Here is a 13805-nt window from a genome sequence, read left to right as displayed (position 1 = left end):
CGCTCAACTTTACAGGGAATTTTAGGGAAATCTAGCATTTCAATGTGGTGTTGCTTATCGGAAATATCACAGAACAAAATGACAGGGGATTTTCTAAATACAAGTACACTGTAACAAAAAATATTATTAATAATAATGTATATGCGATATATATGCATATACTATGTACACACTATATATATATATATATATATATATATATATATATATATATATATATATATATATGTATGCATATGTACACGCACGCACATGTGCATGTGTGTGTTTACCAGAAGACTTCACTGACTCAGAAAAACCCCTACAGTAGGTCATATACTATGACCTACAGTGTGTTCTGCCGATAAACCGCTACACCATGTTCAGGCATCATATTCCTGTATACCATTTGATAATTCTCCTCCCATATAGAGTACGGCACATACCAAGGTCTATGGCTAAACTAGCCTGGCTTCTTGGCCAGACTCATATCACACTATCCGCCGAAGGCAATTTATTTTGCCACCGGCAGATTCACGTCTGGCCACTGCGAGGCTATGACTAAATACCACAGCAATAAAGCTGACAAGAACTCTCATACATGCGCACTACACAAAGAAGATCTCCAGGTAAGAATTATACAGTAGAACACCCTTTAGAAAAACAACACTTTCTTTTTGCAAATAATAGTCATATGAACTACTCCACTTTACAACCACATATACAGTCTTGCTGTCTTTGCCATGGCAGATATGGAAGTCAAAGGTAAACTATTTTTGTTTGTTTGTTTGTTTGTTTGTTTGTTACCACAGTCGTAAACATTCTTGAAAAATCTTGATGCAACAGGGATCATTTATTTTTTCTGCACACAATAGTTCAAGAAAAGCAATGTGGGCTCTATCCGTGGTGTTTTTATGCTTCTGCTTGTTTCTAAGCAATAGAAAATGATGTCAGTACAAATATAGAGTAAATATTATCTAGTTAAGTTGAAGGGAACAGTCCTTAGAAGTCATAATAACAAGCTAACAGTCACATATCAGACAAAACAAAGTTGCAGACACAACGGGTGCATACTGCTGCCGACAAGGTGAGAGATTAAAGGGGTATTTCACCTACACGACTACATTTTAATTAGTGTTGTTGATTCTACTACAGTTATTTTGGTCAGTCTTGAATGTTTTGTTTTTGATTTAATTAACACCTGTCACAGTAGTGAGACATACACATACAGTATTATGTTCACCGGTACTATACCGGTAGCATCCGGTATCCGGTAGCAGTGACATGATTGGTATATTGATATATTTGTTTTGGTTTCCCATGTGGGAGACCCAGTTTCAAATCCAGGAGTTAACATTTGGGGTTTATCTCGAATCAGGTGTCCCATATTGAACACCCTATTGACTACAATCAGAAGGCTCTGCCCAGCACAGGTTATGGATCAGTAAAGAGGTAAAAGTCATTGTCACCACATGTCCTTTCCTTTCAACCAGCGGTTGACCAGAAGAAGGAAAAAGTATGTGAATACTATACTATTGCTAAATACGTTTCTTTTTTTTTTGCAAGTCTCACATGTACCATGTATATTTTATAAAGAGACTGCTTTAAGTACTGGTAGAAAATACATTTCTCCCATTTGGTGTACATCAATAGACAGAAAAACACAGGTAGTAGCACTAAATGAGAGAGCGCCATAATGCAATCAAAGTATATAGGCACGATATACCATAAGAAACAATGCAAGTTACAATTTAACAAACAATGTTAGGTAGAACTAAAGAAAAGAAAAACAAACAAAAAAACTATTCAATTTTAGACTTTTCCATACTCGAAACTGAAGAAAATATACAATAGCCAGTGGGCTTTTAGACAGATATGTTCAGATTTTGAGCTTTCTATTCAGGGCTTCTGTAAGTGTCCTATGCGATCACTAACGAGGCACACTTTTAGAGAAGTCACTCTACAAATAAGATAAGATAAGATAAGATATCACACCTACAAAATTGCATGAGCATTTCTTGCATTTTTTCAAGTAAGGAAACGTCTTAGCAGGGAGGAAATAAAATATGTAGAAAAAGCAAAGTCCAATTAAGTTCACACTGCAGAAATATTACACACACACACACACACACAAACACACACACACTCACACACACACACACACACACACACACACACACACACACACACACACACACACACACACACAAATACACAAAGTTAGACCAAAACATCGTAAACTTGAATTGAGACTCCCTCTCTCCCTCAAGTTTGTTCTAGAGTACAGTTGCCACTGAGATAATGGTTTAAGTATGTGTGTTGTATTCACAGTGAGTACAAACAAGTGATGCAGATAATTTGTTGTTGCGATGCAGCACCGTACAGATGGGCATCTGTTGACATATAACTTCACAAAACATAATGAACCATACTACAGAACATCTTATAGACAAGAACAGCACATTTGTGTAAAGTGAACACGTTATAGGCACAATAATAATCATCACAAAGTACCAAAAAATGGCATGTTTAGAAGCATTTCATCTTAGACATTAACAGGACACAAGATCCAGACAGACATGACAAATGGGCACTTTTTTAAATAGGACCACCATCTTCAAAAGTCACACACAGCAGACTAGGTTATTAACCATGGTCTTGGTAGCAAATTTACTCAAGTTACCAGTAGCGTAAAGTTCTTAGTAAACAGTTTTATTGTTTGTTTGCCCCCCCTACTTTTACATTCAGAATCAGTGATGAAGGATAGTCTTAAAGTTCCTGCTTATAAAAAAAGTTAACAGTCCATCATTGGAGAAAGCAGGTTGAAAAAACACTGCTAATGGGGCAGCAAACACCCTACTACATGTGAATAAAGTACTTCACATCCTGTGTGTGTTCACAAGAGTGAAAGTACACAAAATGCATTACATCCCGTTACCATAGGTGGTGATCTACGGCCAGTGCCAACAGAATGCACAAAAAGGCCGCGAAGAACCCGCTACGTGAACCAAAAGTAGGCCTACAAATCGACCATTTCAGAATCAGACTCGAGACGGTAATCTACCAATATAAACGCTAATACGCTAACCGGGAGGTCGGATTAATGTTTTATTAAGCTCCTAACATCGTCCTTTACCTCAATCTGAGCCCTAAATCCGCTAAAGATTGTGTGCGTGTGCACAGTTTTTGGATTTTCGATGCCGTCCCACCATTGAAGCCATCGTTGCCTAGCGACGGATGCTAAAAACAGCTAACACATGGTAAATATAATAGTATTAATAAACCAGAGAAATTCAGGGTTTGGCATACATTGTGTTAACAGTCTGAATCAAACACAGATACTCGTATTCCCTTCATAAAGCTTTGTCACCCAACACACTACTGTCTCCTTCAAAATGTGTATTCTCTCCGTTTGAGACACAAGCAAAGGACACAGCCTATACTCCATAGTCACCTTTAAAATAATATATATTCGATTGGACAATAGATCACAACTCTGAACAGAATTTGTTATTTTTGTGATCATGGCACTTTAGTGACCATGACCAGGTAGAATGACTAGAATCCAGGCCAGGGTAGCAAGAATTTAACCAATGGACTTTGTATACTTATACAGTATATTGTTCCCTGTTCTTTTACAATACAACTATCAGTAACATTGGAGCTAACTGTCATATTCCATGTTACAGTCAAATCGGTCCTCCATTCATTGTGTATAGCGTAGCTCTACAAGGGGTCACTTGATGCTACAGGCTCTTCAAAAATTCACGCATGGATCCAACTATGATCCAGACTGTATTATCAGAGTGGATGGCCAACTCTTTGAGATCAAAAGAGGAACATCGAAACAAATGTAATAGTGTACTGTAATAATAACTCCTATACTGTTCAATAAAGGGTTTTACTTCCCTACTTTCTTGACAATAGCTTTCTAACAGCAGGTTCCCCATTAAATTATGACAATGAGAAAATGTTATCATTATCATATTAATTTAAAATGTGAGACCTGCTCAACCAAAATCAGTTGAATGTCACTGAAAATGATTATCAGAGATTCTTTCTAACAATGCCAGTACTATTTTGTAAATGATACAAAATTACCTGACAGACAAGTTCACAATCCAGCTAGATTGTGAACTTGTGAACTCAATACCGCCACCATCTGGCGGAGTCAGGTTAAAATTACATACTGATGATTGTCTTCAAATTATATCAGCAATTTCAGCAACATCCTACTGCACAGTAAAATCGTGTAAAAGGTGTTAATTTAACTGAGTGTACACAAATAAAGTTTAAACACTCTGGATTTTACTGTGTGATATGGGTGGAGCAACGAACATTTTAGTGTTTCCCTTTACCTGATTAAATATGAACAGTTGAAGGAAGGAGTTGTCCTTGATACACTAGACAAATTTGGAATTAAAACTGCAGTTTTGGTCCTCCTACACACATCACTAACACATCTAAGAGTGGGCGACTAGTGGTCTACATCAAAGAGAGGCAGGGATAGTGGAAAGGACAGACAATAAGCACAGCTGTGTGTGCGTGCGTGCGTGTGTGTGTGTGTGTGTGTTTTGTGTGTGCGATGCATGTGTGTGCGTGTGTGCGTGTGTGTGTGTGTGTGTGTGTGTGTGTGTGTGTGTGTGTGTGTGTGTGCAACGTGCATGTGCTGACTTCACCCAACTTTTCCTTTTATTCCACTGGCTCCAGTCAGATCGAGCGGTGGAGGGAGACAGAGGAACATGACTTGTTTCTGGTGTTTAGAAATATAAAAACAATTCACATGAATGAAAAAAAGCTAAAGCGTTTCCATTCAAATCTTTGAGCTGTTCCCTTCTCTCAACATTCCTCAATTGAATTTGAGTAAACACAAGCACATGAGCTATACGACTCTCGTTCTAGCCCTCCTGCTATAAAATATGCAGTATATCCAACAAGGCCTCTGTGAGATGACATGGTCTCTCCACCTTCCACTCATGACCAGTAGAGGGCGACATCTGGCCACACAAATAAATACCGTCCGCCACACTACTTTGCAGTTTGCACTCAATGCAGGTTCTGTGGTCACCTAATTCAAAGTAGTTCAACTACATCACATTGGCTCACCAGCTCACGAGGTCTCCACCGCGATAATGGCTTCAGTTGCCTTGGAGACGACGTCAGTGTTGGTGGCAGAGGAAGGGGCGTGGCCAAAGTCCTCCACCAGCTGTGACTGGACGGCAGTGGTCTGCGCTCGCAGCGAGCAGTCCACGCTGTCATGAAGCAAGTCCTCTCCTTCCACCGCCTCATTACACATCGCCTCTATCTCTCCTCTTTTACCCAAAAGCCCTTTCTCCAGCTCCTCCTCCCGACACTCCTCTTCCTCTCTCTTCTTAACGCGGCAGCGGCACACCTCAATGCCCGAGTCGCCCGTTAGTCTACGATGACGGAAGTGGTCTTCCTCATCTTCCTCATCTTCCTCTTCATGGCCGTCTTCCTTCTCTATTTCCTTTTCCTGTTTCTTCTCATCTCTGTTGCTGTGGGGCTCGAAAAAGTCTACATTAGAGGAGAAGAGGGTGTGTTTGGGGGATGACAGTGTGGACCTTGGGAAGGGCCTCCGTTCAACAGGGCAACGCCGCTCTGCCGTTTCCTCGCCCTGGACGGCTGTGGCTCCCAGTGGGTCCAACAGAGCGATAGGATGGACCGGATGACGAGGAGGAGGGTGCAGAGAGGGGGAGAGAACAAAGGGAGAGAGCATAAGTCGAGGTGGGTGAGAGTGATGAAGGGTAGGTAACGGAAGAGACAGGTCTGGGGCCGGTGCTGGGGAGGTGCTTCCTTCACCGCCGCTGTGTACAGGGCACCTGAACACGGGCACAACATCGGGAGTGTTGACGGGTATGAGATCAGGCGGAGCTTGCAAAGGAGGCGGGGAAGGGGTGGACGCAAAGCCGGCAGCATCTAAAGAAGCCCCAGCCCTGGGCGCCATGGCCCGCTCTGCCCCCACCTCACTGGGAGTTGTCCCACGACTGCTGTCATAGGTTTCGTCCGTCACCTGGACAGAGAAGGAGGTGCTAGAGGGCGAGGTGAGGGAGCAGGACTCACAGGAGCAGCTGGTGTAGTTGTCAGAGCTCTGGGAGGAGGTCATCCCGCTAGGACCAGGGGCTGCAGGGCCCAGGTAGGGGGGGAACGCAGGTGGGTGTCGATGGGGGTGGTGGGGTAGATGAGGGTGGTAGTGAGGGTGGTGGGAGTAGGAGGCACTTGGACCCCCCATGGATCTGCCTCCCTGCAGGGCGAAGACAGAGCTGTATGGTGGAGGAGGCGTGCTCGGCTGGGCTGCCACCTCCTCATAGGAAGGAAGCTTGAAGGACGCCAAGAAACCTGCGCCATGAGAGAAGTGTCAGATCAGGGTGGTTCTATTTCCATTCAGGAAGTTGGAATTGAAACAATTTCTCGCAATTCCTCTTTGTCCTGTGTTTCTTCACACATGCATAGACACTCTTTTGTTCTCCCTTTCTATCTCTGTCTCCGTCTCACTCTCTCTGTTTCCCAATTTCTCTTCTCTCTTGCTAAAGTTTACTTATTTGCTTTATATTGCTTTCGCACCATATTTCATGATAATCTCCATCCATGCATGCAGAGATCATTCCCCACTGCTGTCTATGTGTAGTGTCTTTGAGGACACTGATCCCTTACCTCCCCTCCCCTTCATTTAAGTCTGGATAAGCTTAATGTCTAAAATCTCACTTTATTCAGAGGAGCCTAATGTATATAAACGTACTGAGATCGAGCATGGAGGTCGGGTAGTTGCAGGCTCCGTTATATGCAATTAGGTTGATTTCTCTCTGCCTCTGCTGTTGCTGGATACGGAGCTTGGCTCGCCGGTGCCGATATGCACAGAAACAACTGAACAGGATCAGAATGGTCCACAGCAACCAGAACCCTGCAGCAAACACAGTTAACACAGACGCAGAGCAAACATGAATCAATGTAATCACCGTAGTGTGAGCTCTTTAGAGAATGAATGAATGAACGGTGGCTTCAGTCTGTAGTGTATACAATAACAAAGATGTCCTGAATGCTCCAACCTTTGAACATCTGATTTGTAACCAGTGCAGAGGGAAATGACAAACTACATGTGAGTTAGCTAGGTAGCTAGCCTACATTTTCTTCCATTGTGTTATCCACGATTATTACCAGCTCAGGTTGTTGTGTGAATCAGCACACACACACACACACGCAACACACACACACACACACACACACACACACACACACACACACACACACACACACACACACACACACACACACACACACACACACACACACACACACACACACGATATTCGATTTTGACAGAGCACAACATAACTGCAACCGTTATTTCCCTCACACGGAGCAACCGCCACCTACTCAGCGTATTTCATGCAAAGGGGGAGGGTGGTGTGTTAAAAGAATCTTAGCTGAAAGTATATTTTTGAGTGGGTACAAGTACAACAAGTGACTCATTCCTTTGCATGCTTAGACCTGGAAACTCTGGATCTTTTTTTCTTTTCTTTCTTTTTGAGCGGTGGAACAGCTCTCCTATGCACAGCTTTGTCTGTCTGTCTGTCCCTCTGTCCCATTGTACCACAAACTATGCAGCATGCTGATTGGGGTCACAGGAGGGGTCTAGTGCTTATGTGAACAACTGCTTGACTCCAAGGCACCACACACACACACACACACGCGCGCGCACGCACACACGCGCACACGCACACGCACACACACACACACACACACACACACACACACACACACACACACACACACACACACACACACACAGTAAGTAGGCTATAACAGTAAAAGTAATAATACATACAAAAATCAAATAATAATAATAAGTGATTTTGTTTATACCAAGAAGCATGCTCAGTTGACTTACACCAGAGTTCATAGTAGTAGGTGCAGCAGCCAGTCTCTCCACAGCAGTGCCCTGTCTCACACAGGTAGCCTGGGTTGCTGTTCACCCCAGGGCAGTACTTAGGACTTACCATTGGCTGACTTCCAGAGCCCCCGTGAAACTTCACCCCCTGGTGGACAAAATGCCACATGACAATATAACTACCAACAAAATCTCTTTGGCAGTTGAACTGTATTTTAGACTTTAGATCAGCTATGTCTGGAATGTTGGGCGTACCCACCTTATTAATTGCACCCATGTCAGAGTTTGCACCCATGTCAGCATCCTTTTGAGAAGCTGTCACTGTCTGAAATAAGAAATTGAGAAATCAATTCAATCAATTAGGCCTTCATGTGGTATCTTTTGGATGACCAATTATATGAAGGTTGAAAATGTATGAAGTGCTCCTTTAACGACGTTAAATCAGAAGAGTAAAAATATAACAAAACAAAAATAGGAAAAATATATACAGTGTAAGATCATTAGTCCCTGAACCAGGCAGAATGCCTGATAGTTGACAGTGGTAGAATAAATATTGATATAATTTTATTTTTAAACCGAAGCCTGGAACTAACATGGATTATGAGTGAAATCCCACAAGTTTGGGTTGAGAGCGGCCTACATAGACAGATGTAATTCAAGACTCACTCCATTATTGCCATATCAACCACAGTTGCTAGGGACTGGTCTCCATGTGCTCCACAGAGACATACCAGAAGCATGTACCTTATACACGCAACGCTCTTTACTTACAACACAAGCTTACTTGTATAAAAAATTAGAGATGATTAGAACCAATAACTAACGTAATCTTTCTCATATACATTAATCAAATAATAGAGAAGCAGGTTTTTTAATTACTATTTTGTTATTGCTTATATATTATACCAACTAATTGAAACAAAATCATTCTAATAGATTTCTTATAATCATTTATTGGGATTAACCACTTATGGCTTATGCCCTGTATTATACTTTGTTGTGCAATGGTGGCACGTAAAAATAGCCAATCTACAAGCTCACAACGTGTCATGTTGTGAGCTTGCAGATCTGCTATTTTTGGTATTTAAAACATTCACATTCATTAATCACAATTGAGTCAAAAGTTAAATTAAATAAGCAACTAACATAAAATAAATCAATGTTAAATCAGTCTTAGAAGAATTAATATGTAGTGCTAGTGATTTGAAGAGGCCAGAACCTCATAATGCCCTACGATAAGTCCTCTAATTATTCTAATTTCATTACACTTAAGCACAACAGTATTGTTGCTCTGTAGCCATTACTAGCCAATAACGTTACTAGTTTAGACGTTTTTACAAAGGTTTTAGGGTTGTTCTAGTGGTTCAGTGTGGACAGTGTCAAGACAATCCTCAGTCATACTCCTGTCATCCACTCCTCCTTATCATTCTTAACTGCACTGTCCAATATATCAGAAATAATCTAAATAATATGAAGACAGCCAACTTTCTGATGTGGTCAAGGGTCTGGATCTAGGTCATGACCTTGTTATTGCAGTAAAACATTCTTACGTAAAAGCTCAGAACATGTCACGATGTGATGCATTGTGATGCGCTGTGATCTTGTACTGTAGGTCAGTTATTTTCAAACATTGTGAAGATTTGAAGATTTGGAAAAATATTTGCTAATGACATTCCCAAAATAGCGATGCCAGGTTGAAAGGGGTTAACTATGGTCAAAGCAGAAATGCCTCAGTATTACTGTAAGATAGTCATTAGTATTCATGTATAAAAATGTGTGCCTTCCTTCCTACCGTCGCAGCCTCTGTGCCATCCAGGCCTTGCAGGGACATGGTCATCTGTGGAGGGGAGAGAGAAATGCAACAGTTATTACCACTGTTAACACAGCTGAGCCTGGCATACTAAAATGGTGGATGGGGAGTAGGGGTGCACGGCATATAACAGAGAGCAGGAGGGAAGTGAAATAGAGAGAGAGAGAGAGAGAGAGAGAGAGAGAGAGAGAGACTTGGAGCACCAACACCTAAAGATAAGATGGACAGCAGAGATAAATGAGAGCATAGAGTTGAACTAACACTTTTTTATGTTACCCCCCCACCCCCTGCCTCCTCAGCTCACTCTGACATACAGTACCATTGTCTTGGTTAATATACAGGTATGTCTTTTTTAATCATCTTTTCTTGCAACACATTTTAATATTACACTTCTTGTCCTAGTACATCCTCAGAGTCATTACACAAACTTAAATGGATTACAGAAGTGTCTACTGTTTTATAATGTTAGAAATGTTCACATACATGCATACTTTGCATTGATTAAAAAATCACACCCGTGTGAACTGAGTGGTGTAAGGTCTTATATAGACTGATCAGCTGTGGTCTGACGTAATGTCTGATGTAATGAAATCACACCCGTGTGAACTGGGTGACCATAGCAACCGTGCTCATTTTTTGAGCACAGACAGACAGACAGACAGACAGACAGACAGACAGACAGACAGACAAACAAAGCCAGTTGTAGGAGTGGTTTACACCACTCAAAAATCATCAGCTAAATGTAATGTGTAACAGTTTTTTTGCAGTTTTTCAAGGGTACAGATTATATTTCCTCTGAGGACAGTAGGACACTATTGGTCTGTAAGTTATTACCTGTGTTATACTAGTAATGAGGCATGCAGAGCAGTGTTTAGAAGCCCATTGCTCAGCCAGCAGGCTGTGGGTGTAATAGTCTGAATACAAGAGGACAATGACTCTTCTATCTGAGCCGCATCGTCTCACAAGATGCCAGACAGACTTACTGATGGCACCAAAACACAGAAACATCATCCAGGATGGCCAACCTCATGCATGCATATGCAGTATGTATCTCCCTCCCCCTTTTCTCTCTCATTATCTCTCTGTCTCTCTCTGTAATCTATTAAATAAAATAGTAACAGACAGACAGACAGACAGACAGACAGACAGACAGACAGACAGACAGACAGACAGACAGACAGACAGACAGACAGACACTGTAGTTTACTAGATAGTATCAAGCAACAGAACATAGCAGCATAATTCATTCTCCTTCTTGATAAGCCATGTCATACTTCCACAGACCTACCTATCCTGTTCAGGGCCTGTGTCACAAGCCTGTGTCACACAGATACTTTGTTCGTTTCGTCATATCACAATCCCAAGATGATTTGTCCAAGAGTCTGCATTACAAATCCAGTCTCTCCAGTATCCAGAAGGCTAAAGTGGTAGAAAAACTTGCTGGGCTGTTAACGTTACATCATCCCCATAACACCCTGAAACAATTTCACTCCACTGCGAGGCTTCCGTCTTTGTGAGTGTCACACAGAGCTCTTGCATGACAGAGAAAAGCAAAATGCCTATCTCAGGGGCCAGTGTCAAACACACAATGCTACCATGAAGCCTCTGAGGGCACCGAGTTCAGATTCTTTTAACAATGGACCCTGAAGCCCTGCAATAATGGGAACTATTTTGTTAGAGCCAGCTGTTGACTAGTCTGTATTGAGAAGCACTTTATTCCAAATACATGCTTTGGCCATGTCTCACAACCACACCCGACCCCTAATACAAATTTACCGCTACAATAATCTTAATAATAGAGAAAATACATCATAAATAAATACCGATACCACCAGATATAATCATTAAGGAAAATGTATGCATGTACTATGTACGTATGTAAACTCTTAATTTCCATTTTCCAGCCATTCAGTTCAAAAAACAAAAGATCACACTTGTGTGAAGTGAGGGGCGCCTCTTAACCTCATACATCATCATACATCACATTCCGTGCTCAGCCAATCAAATCATCACAAATGTCATTCCGGCCAATCACTTTTGGTGTCTTCACTTTTCTGCCCTCACTTTTATCCTCAATATGTACTTTGCTCATCCAATCAAATCATCGCTATTCATGCAAACCCTCAAAGCTGGGCATAGCTTAGGAGGCACTAGCGCGCCCCCCCAGAACTCCAGTCATTTCACTTATAAGTGATGGTTTTGAGATGTCAGCTGATTGCAATCAATCCCGGTTAAATAAAGATGACTTGTAAACTGTTGTTCAAGGGCATGCCTTGATGCGCAGGGTTTTGCACAAGTGTGTAATTGTCTATACAATGTCTTGTCCAGAAATAGTAGCCAGCTAGGGACCCTGGAGGGTGCTGGTGGATAAAAACGATTGGGTGGATAGGCCGGGGGTCTTCAATAATGGCTAAAATTGTTAATACTTCATGGCTGTACATGGCTGGGGTACCTGTCAGCAGGGAGTGTTGGTCGGGAGGAGTAGGACGAGGCTCTACGTCCTCACGGTGGGTGCTCCTCACTGGCAGGTGAGTCAGTAGGATACAACAGCAGGTGGGGAGGGGACGACGACATGACAATATCCATTATCCAAGCTGGTCACCTCAGTGACTTGCTCAAGGACACCTCAAAAGGTTCACTAGTTACTTCCAGGTTTGAATCTGTCACCATCAAAACTGTATAAGCAAACATGTTCCGTTGTGAACAGCCAGGCTCCTGTTCACGTGAGAATGTCCCTTTGTCGCGCTTCCGCATCCAGTGAGTGTATGTGTGAAACCACCATATCACCCATCTAACCTCTAACCACCAGGCTGTCTTGTAGCCCATCGATGGAGTGTTGAATGAGTTCCTGCGGTTCAGACCACCAGCATCTTGTACAAGTTATGTTTATGATCATATTTCAGACATCCTTGGAGACCACTCGGAAACCACAGACTTTTTTTCTAGCCCCTCATGAGGCCCAATCAAAGGTCTTTGAGGTAAAGCCACAACAGCACATTCACAAGCACACGTTTCCTGTATGTACATGTGAGTCAAAGTCGTACGATTTGTCACACACGTTACAGCAGTGAAATTATGCTGAGTGCCAAGCAGGGAGGCATTGGGTCCCATTTTTACAGTCTTTGGTATGACCCGGCCGGTGATCGAACCCCGACCTCGCAGTTTCAGGGCGGACACTCAAGGCCCTGTCTGTCTGGTGAGTGCAAATGTTTGTATGAGTACACACACGCGCAATCGCGCATGCATGCATACAGTATGTAAATTCGACTGGGAGAAAAAGTATGTGTATGTTTGCCTGCACACATGCCTTGAATGTGTGTGGGAGGTAAGGGGGACTTTGTCAGTCATATATTGTGTATCCAAGGCCATAACCAAGTAGAAACGGAATCCAAAGGAAAGTACGCACATCTCTAAAAAACTTTCAGGTGCTGAACAAAAAGATACGTACAGGAGAAGGAGAAGTAGTCCGCACACTTATGGGTCTATTACCTGACGAAGACCCATAAGGGGGTTGAAACGTTGTCATTCTTATTATTAAATAAATATCCTGTGGGAGCTACGAAACAGTGTGCGGACTACTTCTCCTTCTCCCATAACCAAAGTAGCCACAGTCCACAGATCTATGTCAGGGAAAAGAAAATATTTTCTACACTGTCCTTCTCTACAGTCTGCAACATATTATCTGTATACATTACAGACATACATGGCGTTGTTGTCCCCTATTTTGAAGGTAGGCTATGTGTGGAATATAACCAAATATTCTAGTAAAATGCTTTATAGAAGCAAAAAAATCACACTTGTGTGAAGTGAGGGGCGCTCTTATCATCATACATCATTATACATCATCACATTCTGTGCTCAGCCAATCAAATCTCACATTCCGTGGTACAAACACACAAAGCTGTGCATAGGAGGCCCTCAAAAAAGAAAACAGGCTTGTAGACAAAATGACATAAATGTAGCCTACACCAAAGTGATAAATGACCTAAAGAAAACAGGAAAACAGTAACCATGGCCTTGACAATGTAACAAATATGACATGATAGCAAGTTTGGCCTTCTTTCAACAGTTATTATAGGTATACCTGTTACAGTACAGTACAGTAAGGTT

The sequence above is a fragment of the Electrona antarctica genome (genome assembly GCF_951216825.1).
Source record: "Electrona antarctica genome assembly, chromosome: 4".
Taxonomy (NCBI): Eukaryota; Metazoa; Chordata; class Actinopteri; order Myctophiformes; family Myctophidae; genus Electrona; species Electrona antarctica.
The sequence above is the reverse complement of the archived record's forward strand: the minus strand, read 5'-3'. Positions refer to the sequence as shown.